The 10,530-nt window shown below is 35.6% G+C and overlaps 1 pseudogene; it reads right to left on the reverse strand.

The window, feature by feature from the left end:
- Positions 1-8,141: 8,141 nt before the first annotated feature.
- On the reverse strand, positions 8,142-8,816 carry LOC146916537 (secreted RxLR effector protein 161 pseudogene; annotated as a pseudogene).
- Positions 8,817-10,530: the final 1,714 nt, after the last annotated feature.

The raw sequence follows: 10,530 nt of genomic DNA on the forward strand, positions 1-10,530 counted from the left end.
AAGAAGGAGAACAACTTGTTTTTTAAGCTAACCCACAACCCATGGATCCAAGTAACCCGCTCCAGGCCCATGTTCCTTTTTCTGTTTTAAAATCACTACAGTTTTGTTGTTTGCACCACCCAGTACTGCTGGCTGCACCCCCCTGCCATGCCAAAACTTTGTGAAAAATTCCAAATAAATTCTTGCATGTTTCTTGATATTTTTTATGAAGTGTCGTGATGATTTTTACATGTTGAACATTGAGGAAAAACGGTGTGATAGTTTCGTGCTTATATGTGATGTTTTGTATTAAAATTTTGGGAAATTTTGCAATGCTCTTGACTTTAAACCTCGACGCATGATTTTGAATCTTGATATGTGAATTTGTGACGAATTTACCTCTATTTTTTGGTGTTTTACTGGTTGTGAATGTGTTGTTGTTAGTTACTCGTCTTACGAGTCATGGTAATAATTGTTTGTGGAAAATAAGTGTGAAATAAGTCTGGAATATGTTATAATTTGTGAAATTTGGTATTGCCTTGTAATTCTCTTGTTAGGGCTGGAATGAAACTTTTTTGGAAAATTGCAAGTAACATGAGAATTATAGGTCTTAGGCTTATGCACATTTTATGGCATATTCTAGGCATATTTTTGCTATCTTTTTGGCTAAGTCTTCGTGACTTTTTTGTCGAGTTTTACTTGCTTTGTTATGCATTTTCTACTTGCTTTTGTTTTCATTTCTCCTATGCCTTATATTACTAACCATTTTGTTCCATGTTTCATGAGCATTTTTCATCATCTTCATCTCATCCTCCATCTTATATCCTTGGTTTTTATTTTTCTTACACTTTAAAATCCAAAAAAATTTAGAATGTAACACTTAGGATTTTCCTTTGTACTTTACTTTTATGCAATTTAAATTTCTTGCAAGACCATAGAATGTATCTAGGCCAATGATGTAAAGGACAATGGACTCTAATAATGTACACCGACACAAGCACCGACACATGCACACACATCACTTTAGGTATATGGCTAGAATATGCATGTTTAGATGTATGTTTAAGATTGTATGTTTAGATGAATGCTTAGGATTTACACTTAGAAAAATCAAATTTCCAAAAAATATGAACAATTTCACTCAAATGTTTTTTAATAAACCTTAGGATCAAAATCCCATTGAATTTTCCTTTTCTTTTTCTTAAACAAAAATCTTAAAGAATTTTAATCATACTTAGACCTTTTTGCAATTGACTAATTCCACCTCACTCTTTTCATAATCTCATGCCTTGAGGCCTCTCTCTCTTATTCTTCAAATTCCAATTTTCAAACTCAAAATCAACCAACAAAAACAAAAACATTTTTTGGAAGAGAACTACGGTGGATTTGATCCCTTAAACGGGTACGTAGGCAAGGAATCAAAATTCCTTCAATTCAAATAAAATAAAAAATTTCAAACACATTCTTCTCCCTCCAATTCTTCACTTAGAAACTCTTAGGCTTAATATCATCTTTCAAAATAGCATTTAAAAATAAAGCGCGCACGTAGAAAGTAAAGACGGTTCCTATAGGATACTATAGTCGTTATGGGTGCCTAACACCTTCCCGTAGCGAAAACAACTCCCGGACCTCGATTCTCAAGGGTTTTGCTTACTTTTTCCCTTCCCAAGAAAAAATAAGATATCACCGGTTAAAAAGGTTCAAACGTAATCAATGTTTGACACCCGAAAACCAAGATAAGACATTTAACGGCGAAAAAATTGTGCCTCACCAATATCTTGAGTCCAGATCCGCCCCTGGCTAGTTAGGATTGTAAGTTGGTTCTTTCAAGGAGCTTGATTGGGCTTTATCAAGGCTCCAAAGTGAAGTGAATAATCTCATTCCACCTCCAAAGGACTTGGGGGTCTTTCTAACCGTTCTTGAAGTCGAAGGGGATTAGTTTACCGGACGTAGCATTGAAGACTTGAGTGAAGAGTTCGAAGAGGTGCACGGGTAATCAAGGATTCGAAGATTCAAGGAGCACTAAATTCAAAGGTTATTTGAAGTTTGAGGGAGTGTTTGCATAGAGGTTGAAGAATTAGGTTTAATTTCAAAGTATTCTTGTAAACACATTTGTATTCAACATTGTTACTTAGTGGATGACCTTGGTGAAGGCGTACTTCATCAAGAAGAGTAGACGTAGCTCTAGCGAGGACGAGAAAGAGCGAACTACTATAAAAATATCGGTGTTATCTCTCTTCCCTATCCTCATTACTTTTCATTATTGCATATGATTAATTGAATAATTGTTAGAAAAATTGCTTGTGTTGATCTAAGTTGTTTTTCATCAAAAGCTAATCTAATTCACTGAATTATGTTTTAATAATTTGCTTAGATCAATTGAGTGCAAGTTTCATTCAATTCTTTGATTTCATATGCATTGTGTTTTTAATTGATAGTTTAGTATTATTGTTCTTTGAAATTGAAATAAGATTTGTATTGTGAATCACTCAATTCTACATTGAATCTTATTGCACATAGGTTTATCTTTTTACTTATTGTTTTGATTGTTCGCGCACGATTCCAATAGTTGATTGTTTGAAATCACTTTTTATCAAAACTCCAGAAAACTTTTTCAAAAAGCTATTCACCCCCTCTAGCTTATGAACTTATTGGCAATATAGACCAACAACTAACTGATCTGCACAATCATTGCCTTCACGAAAAATATGAGAAGAAAGAACACAAAAACCCAAAGTGAGACAATTATGTCATCTATTACATCAAATACAAAGCACCAATTCAGGTTTCTTAAAAGATAGATGGGCAGCAAACTTCTTCAATCCATAACGCTAAATGAATCTCCTTCAATCTATATCGAACCCTAGTGATTACGCGCAACAAACTCCATCGCAATAATGAATCCAAACAATTCACCCTAAAAAATAGACATGTCTCCCAAATTAGAAGAAAAAGCTCCTAAAAATGCACCACTATGGTCCCGAAATAAACCTCCGCAAGCCGCATGAGAATTCACCAAAGATCCATCAGTGTTAACCTTAATACAAGGAGCATTAGGGGGCTTTAAGACTACCATTATAATATCCTTAAAACGTTTAAAAGAAGGAGAGATCACAAGAAATGCATCCAATAGTCTAGTATCATAAGACGTGGGAAGAGAGTGACCTGAAGAATTGTTAGCAGACATAGTAATAGCCGTTGTAACCTTGGTCTTGGCCGCATGAAGAGTATTCTTACCATCATTAAACCAGGCAAAATTTTGAATTGTATGAAACATTTGAACACTGCTAGCTACAAAGACATTAAAGGGATACATTAAATAATTATTATTATTGGTTTGTAGTTTTTATCGCCTTATTGTGTGTGAAGTGATTTCCACCTTTTATTTTCGTAATGTTTTTCGTATTATTGTATGGTTTGATCGATCAACTTCAATCAAATCCAATCTCAATTGTGCACATTTGAACGAGAGCGGTTATGGGCATAAGGAAATCCTTATGCACCGTGCATAAATCCCATCATCATAAGGAAATCCTTATTACTCTTATGAACCAAACGCGGAAACAAACTGAATCATCACCGTCGTTCATCATCATCACCACTGGAATCTTCAATCACATCATCAACACCGTCGTTCATCATCATCACCGTCATCATCACCGTACCGGAATGCTAAAACCATTTTGCTGTGAAAATGGTTTCTGTGAGTTGTACTCCAAACCCATTTTGCTATGGAAATGGTTACCAGAATCTTCAATCTCATCATCAACACCGTCGTTCATCATCATCACCGTCATCATCACCATACCGGAATGCCAAAACCATTTTGCTGTGGAAAACCATTAGATGTACTTAATGGTTTCCAGCAGTTGTACTCCAAAACCATTAGATGTACTTAATGGTTTCCAGCAGTTTCCCAGCCATAAATTCCTCTAACATCACAAAGATTTCGAATCCAGTAACAACTTCAGATCTGAAACCGTGAACACAAACAGTGACGAAACAGTAACATATAGCAATCAACACAGCGCCACTGGATCAAAGAAGAAGAAGAAAACACGAGGGAAGAAGAGGAGCAAACCAGTTTTAATCTTTAGATCTACTCCTTCTCGTTGTGTTTTTGCGCGATCCGAGTTCGGATTTGGCTTTAAAACGAAAATGGATGTTGAAAAATGGCTTTAGTTTTTAAAAAGGGTGAGTTTGGTTTTCCGGCACGGCGACGCCGGCGACCACCGCGCCGGAATCATCATGTGTGGCCAGAAGAGATGAAGACTCATCTGAATTGTAGAGAGAGCGAGAGCTTTATGTTTTAGTGAGAGAAATGCTTAAAGCAAATGAAGTTTGATTTGGTGTAGTTTGAGAAGTCTAGAATTATTACACGTGTACACTAGATCTGATGGTTGTGAAGTGTTTATGCACAGTGCATAAGGATTTCCTTATGCACCATAACTTTTGCCCATTTGAACGTGTTAAGGCAAAACTAAAATCTTCAATGTATGACTAGTGAATGTTATTGAAAAAAAACAACGATTATATGAAATTCTAATACTTGGTCAACACAACAAAGTTTCATCAACGCACAAGGGGTAACGTCAATGAAACATCAAGAAAGTGAAAAAAAGAAATGTCAATAGTATTATAGTAATAACTTTATAGTATGCACTCGACATCGACACTAGTGAAGGAAAATGAGGTTGATGGCTAGGCCGATAACTAAGCATCAATATTCAAAATTAGCAAAACGACTGCCACAAACATGATAGGTCATTAATGGTTTGTTTGACCATTAGTGACCAAAACCTTTCTCTCTTCACAATTTCTCTTTACAACCAAACATAGCCTAAGTGGGCAGTTACAATTTAGGTTTTCTCGTTAAATAGAAGTCTACACAGTATAATCGAGATTGAATTTTTATTTTCTGAAGCCTACTATAAAATTGGAAACAAATTCATGTTCTTAGAAACTAGGCATGTCTTTCACGTTTAAACATTACGAAAATAAAAGGTGGAAATCACTTCACACAAACTAAGGCTATAAAAACTATGTCCTCGTGAGCTTAGCTCAGTTGGTTGGGACAATGCATAAAATATGCAAGGTCTGGGGTTAAAACCCCGGCCACTACCAAAAAAAAAAACATAAAGAAACTAGGCATGTCTTTCACGTTTAATTTCTTTAACATTTAAGCAATGTAATTACCTTTTCAAATGACATTGATTAAAAGAAGAGGTAACGATCTACTTTTTTAGGGAAGAAAAAAAACTTCTCTGTTAGGGTTTGCATGAATCACAAGGGCTTCATTCCTTTCATAAAACATTAATTTTTAACAACACAAGAGTGTATTTTTTTTCCTTCTTAAAACAACTCCAAAAGTTTACAGCATAAGTCATAATTGTCTTCTCATAAAATCATAGTAAAAGATTTCCTTTTAAATCCTTATCCAAAATTGAGAATTAGAGACATGCTATGTTTTATATAAACACTTTCTCCACACAATAAATTACTCACAACCCAATTACTTCATTTGAGATGAGAGGAATCAACTAGATGTTGAGTACAAGGGCGGTATGCACTTTTGACAATATATTCATGTCGTCCAAAACCGAAGAATAGGAAGGAATATTTGGAAATTTATCCACAAGTCCAAGATAAAAAATTGAAGAAATAAATGGAATATGTCAAGTATTATATATCTTCCTAAAGACGAGATCAGAAACTATTCAAGTAGCATATGGTAAATCCCAATCCCAAATATTCAGAGGAGCTAACAATGCTCCACAAGAAAACCTTTTTTTATTCCAACGAGAAATATCATCTCCATCTCCAATCTCCATCTACTACCAACACCAAGGATAAACTTTGAATTACAAACTCTTCTCCAAACAAAACTAGACTTATTTATCTCACTTTCATTTTCTATATCACTATGATATCTCCATTACTCACATAGTCACATTTATATATTTGATGAGATTTAATTGCACACGTTTAGAGTTTGTTCCTCTAGACAACCAAATTAATGATTTATAAATTTAAAAAGTTTTAGTCTAATTTGGTCTCTTTATCTTTTTCTTTAATTCCTCTAGTTCAACCATCTTAAAAGTTTATCTCACTTTTGCTAATACATTTTTTTTTCTTCCCAAAATTCTATATGGAGATGTTTGCATTGGCCACTAAGCAGTCCGGAAGCCCAATGTTATAGCCCGAGCCAGTATTTTAATTGCTATTACTTTTTCCACCCTATAAGTTTCTCACACACCTTAATTTCTCTTCAAATTTAGCCTTCGTTCGAAAAATATAATCCGAACTACATTTCGGCATTTATAATCCGAACCATGTATAATTGCTCATGCCAATTCAAAGCCTATAAATATACAGTTCAGATTGTATTTACCAAAACCTTGCAAAATCGTTCGACAAATAAAAACTGAAACGTGTCAAACCCCACTAATGACCGTGTTTTTTTCTATTAGCCAAGAGCAGAATAACATCAAAAAGAATATTGCCCAACTAAGTTGGTACCCTAGGCTAATCTATTACCAATTGCTCATATATATTATTAAAAAAAAGGAAAAATTACATAAAAACTGAGGGGACATAAAACATGTGAACGAAAATCGAATAGAAGAAAGGAGTAGGAGCAGCGGAATAATTTCGATTTTCTTTCCTTGGATCATTACGAAATTCAAACATGAATCAGTGATTCGATTGTTACCTCGAAGTTTGGAATCTGAACGTTGGAAACTGGAAACTGGAATCTCGATCACAGCCAAGCAAGCAGCAAGCAGCAAAGCCTCTAGCAAGTCCACACAAACAGTGCTCCTCCAAAACTCGGTGCTAGCCAAGGAATCAGAAGTGCAGAGAAGAAGAGTTGCTCCAAAACGTGTAACCAAAAACTTTAGCACTAGAGTTCTATTTATAGAACTTCTAGTGTGCTCTGCAAGTCAGAAGTCACTATTGGGCTTCAGTAAGCCCAACAACGAGTTTAGTAATTTTACTAACTAATTAGCGTTATTTACTAAACGCACCCCTTATATAAGTCATACTTATATATTTCTCTTTTGACTGTTCTTTGTGTGTGACCCTATAGGTTCTAGTCACATTGGCAATAATATTAAATCTAATATTTAATATTATAAACAATGAGCGGTATCTAGCAACACATCATTGCTACCCAAGTGACAAGAATGTCAAGTGATCTGACGAAACCTTTCCATGATAATACTCATGTGTACAATTACTCCTTTGTCTCGATATCTTTATTGATCCCAAGGCATAGATATTGTCACCCTTGTATAGATCAATATTTATATTTCTTGATTCCGAAATATACTGAATAACGAATAAGTCCAATATCTTATATTGACTTAGTTCGGCATGGCCATGCAGTTTTACAGCCATATTTCATCAAGAGGCCTAAAGATATATCTCCCGTTTATGAGGAGGGACAAATTCCATCTAGGACACTCATGTCCCTCAGCATGCTTCATCAAGTACCCATCAACCAACGTTATGGTTATCCTTTTACAGACAACGTTAGAATTGCAACAAAACACTTGAGTCCACATCTAGGGATCATAGTGGTTTCAGGTCTAAGAGCGATATACACTATTATCATTGTGAGAATATCTTATGACAATTGCATAACTTACTATGTAGTATTCTCACGGTGGGTCAATCCAGTATAAATATTACTCCTAATATTTATACCTATGTATAGACTTAATATTTCATATCTATGACCCATGAGATGCGGTCATCAGTCTACATACATAATAGTCTCGACGCTTTATTATTATCCTTTATTCATATTAAAGCTTTGACTACGGATGCATTTAAGAATAGCGTTCTTTATGATAATGTAATCCCATGATTATGTCACACTTAATATATTATTACACGAACTGTCTATTCTAAGGACTTTATTAACATCACAAAAAAATAATAAAGAGTGCCATATATTATTCAATAATAAAAGTCATGATACATAAGATAATGTTTAACATAAACTATTGGCCTCTAGGGCTTACACCAACAATCTCCCACTAGCACTAGAGCCAATCAGGCATAAACCTAATACCCATAGATCTAGTATAACCATCATTCTTCTGTTGGGCAAGAGCTTCGGTAAGTGGATCAACAACATTCTCTAATGTCGGTACTTTTCATATTTTAACATCTCCTCGTTCGATAATCTCTCGAATAAGATGATAGCGCCTTTGTATGTGTTTGGATTTCTGGTGAGATCTAGGTTCTTTGGCTTTTGCGATTGCTCCATTGTTATCACATAGTAATTCAATGGGATCCACAATAGTTGGAACTATTCCAAGTTCAGAAATGAATTTCTTAATCCAAACAGCTTCCTTTGCGGCATTAGATGCAGCAATATACTTGGCTTCTGTTGTAGAATCAGCGACTGTTTCTTGCTTTGAACTCTTCCAGCTCACATCACCGCCATTTAAGCAAAACACATATCCAGATTGCGATTTAAAGTCATCATGATCTGTCTAAACACTAGCATCAGTGTAACCAATTACAGAGAGCTCTTCTTGACCTCCATAGATCAAGAAAGTATCCTTAGTTCTTCTCAAGTACTTAAGGATATTCTTGACAGCAATCCAATGATCATTGCCAGGATTAGACTGGTATCTGCTCGTAGCACTTAAAGCATACGAGACATCTGGTCGAGTACATAACATAGCATACATGATAGACCCAATTGCAGAAGCATATGGAATATCACGCATTTGATCCCTTTCTTCATTAGTTGAAGGGGATTGAGTCTTTGATAGATTTATACCTGACGACATAGGGATGAATCCTTTCTCAGAATCATGCATATTGAAACGTCTCAGGACTTTGTCTATATATGTACCCTAACTTAAGCCAAGCAATCTCTGTGATCTATCTCTATAGATCCTGATTCCTAATATATAGGAGGCTTCACCTAAGTCTTTCATAGAAAAGCATTTCCCTATCCAAGTTTTGATTCCTTGTAATGTACGGATGTCATTTCCGATTAACAATATGTCATCCACATATAAAACCAAAAATGAGACTATGCTCCCACTAACCTTCTTGTAAACACAAGGCTCATCTTCATTTTTAATGAATCCATATTGTTGTACAGTTTCATCAAAACGAAGATTCCAACTTCTGGAAGCTTGCTTCAATTCGTAGATTGATCGCTGTAATTTGCATACTTTCTTGGGTGCTTTAGGATCGCCAAATCCTTCAGGTTGTGTCATGTACACATCCTCAAGAAGATTTCCATTAAGGAAAGCAGTCTTGACGTCCATTTGCCAGATTTCATAATCATGGCATGCATCGATAGCAAGTAAGATCTGAATGGATTTAATCATTGCAATTGGTGAAAAGGTTTCATCATAGTCTATACCATGAATTTGCTTGAAACCTTTAGCAACCAATCGTGCTTTGTAGGTATTAACCTTTCCGTCCATGTCGATTTTCTTTTTGAAAACCCACTTGCATCCTATTGGATTAATTTCTTCAGGTGCTTCAATCAAGTTCCAAACTTGATTTGTGTACATGGAATCCATTTCAGATTTCATGGCTTCAAGCCACTTCTCAGATTCAGGACCAGTAATGGCCTCTGTGTAAGTCACAGGCTCATCTTGGTCCATGAGCAATACATCACCCTCTTTTGACATGAGATACCCATATCTCTCGGGTTCTTGACGTAACCTGCTAGACCTACGTGGTTCTTGTGTTATTGGAATAGGAATTTATGTCACAACAGTTTGTGTATCCTGTTCCTGTTCCTCCATTGGTGTGTCATCACTTTGTGGGTCTTGAACTTCTTCAAGATCTACTTTGCTCCCACTGATTCTTTTGGAGACAAAATCCTTTTCAAGGAAGACTCCATTTCTGGCAACAACAATTGTTCCCTCAAAAGGTTTGTAAAAGTAGTATCCTCTAGTTTCTTTAGGATATCCCACAAAGAAACATTTATCTGATCTTTGTTCAAGCTTAGTAGACATAAGTCGTTTTATATAAGCTTCACAACCCCAAATCTTTAAATGTCCCACATTGGGTTTTCGACCATTCCATATCTCATATGGTGTCTTTTCTACCGCGTTGGATGGAACTCGGTTAAGTGTATAAGCTGCAGTTAATAAGGCGTATCCCCATAAGGAGTTTGGAAGTTCAGCATGACTCATCATTGAGCGGACCATGTCTAACAAGGTTCGATTTCTCCTTTCAAAAACATCATTCCATTGTGGAGTTTCAGGAGGTGTGAGTTGGGACAAGATCCCACATTCTTTTAGATGATTGTCAAACTCTAAGCTCAAATACTCTCCACCTCGATCAGATCGAAGCATTTTGATTTTCTTGCCTAGTTGGTTTTATACTTCATTTTAAAATTCCTTGAATAAAGTAAATGATTCAGATTTATGTTTCATTAGATACACATATCCAAATCTACTAAAGTCATCAGTAAATGTGATGAAGTAGTGAAAACCTCCTCTAGCGGTTATGTTTAGGGGTACACACACATCAGTATGTATGAGACCTAAAAGATCACTAGCCCTT

The sequence above is a fragment of the Medicago sativa genome, chromosome 6 (genome assembly GCF_051527215.1).
Source record: "Medicago sativa cultivar Bolivia chromosome 6, Bolivia_mono, whole genome shotgun sequence".
Taxonomy (NCBI): domain Eukaryota; kingdom Viridiplantae; phylum Streptophyta; class Magnoliopsida; order Fabales; family Fabaceae; genus Medicago; species Medicago sativa.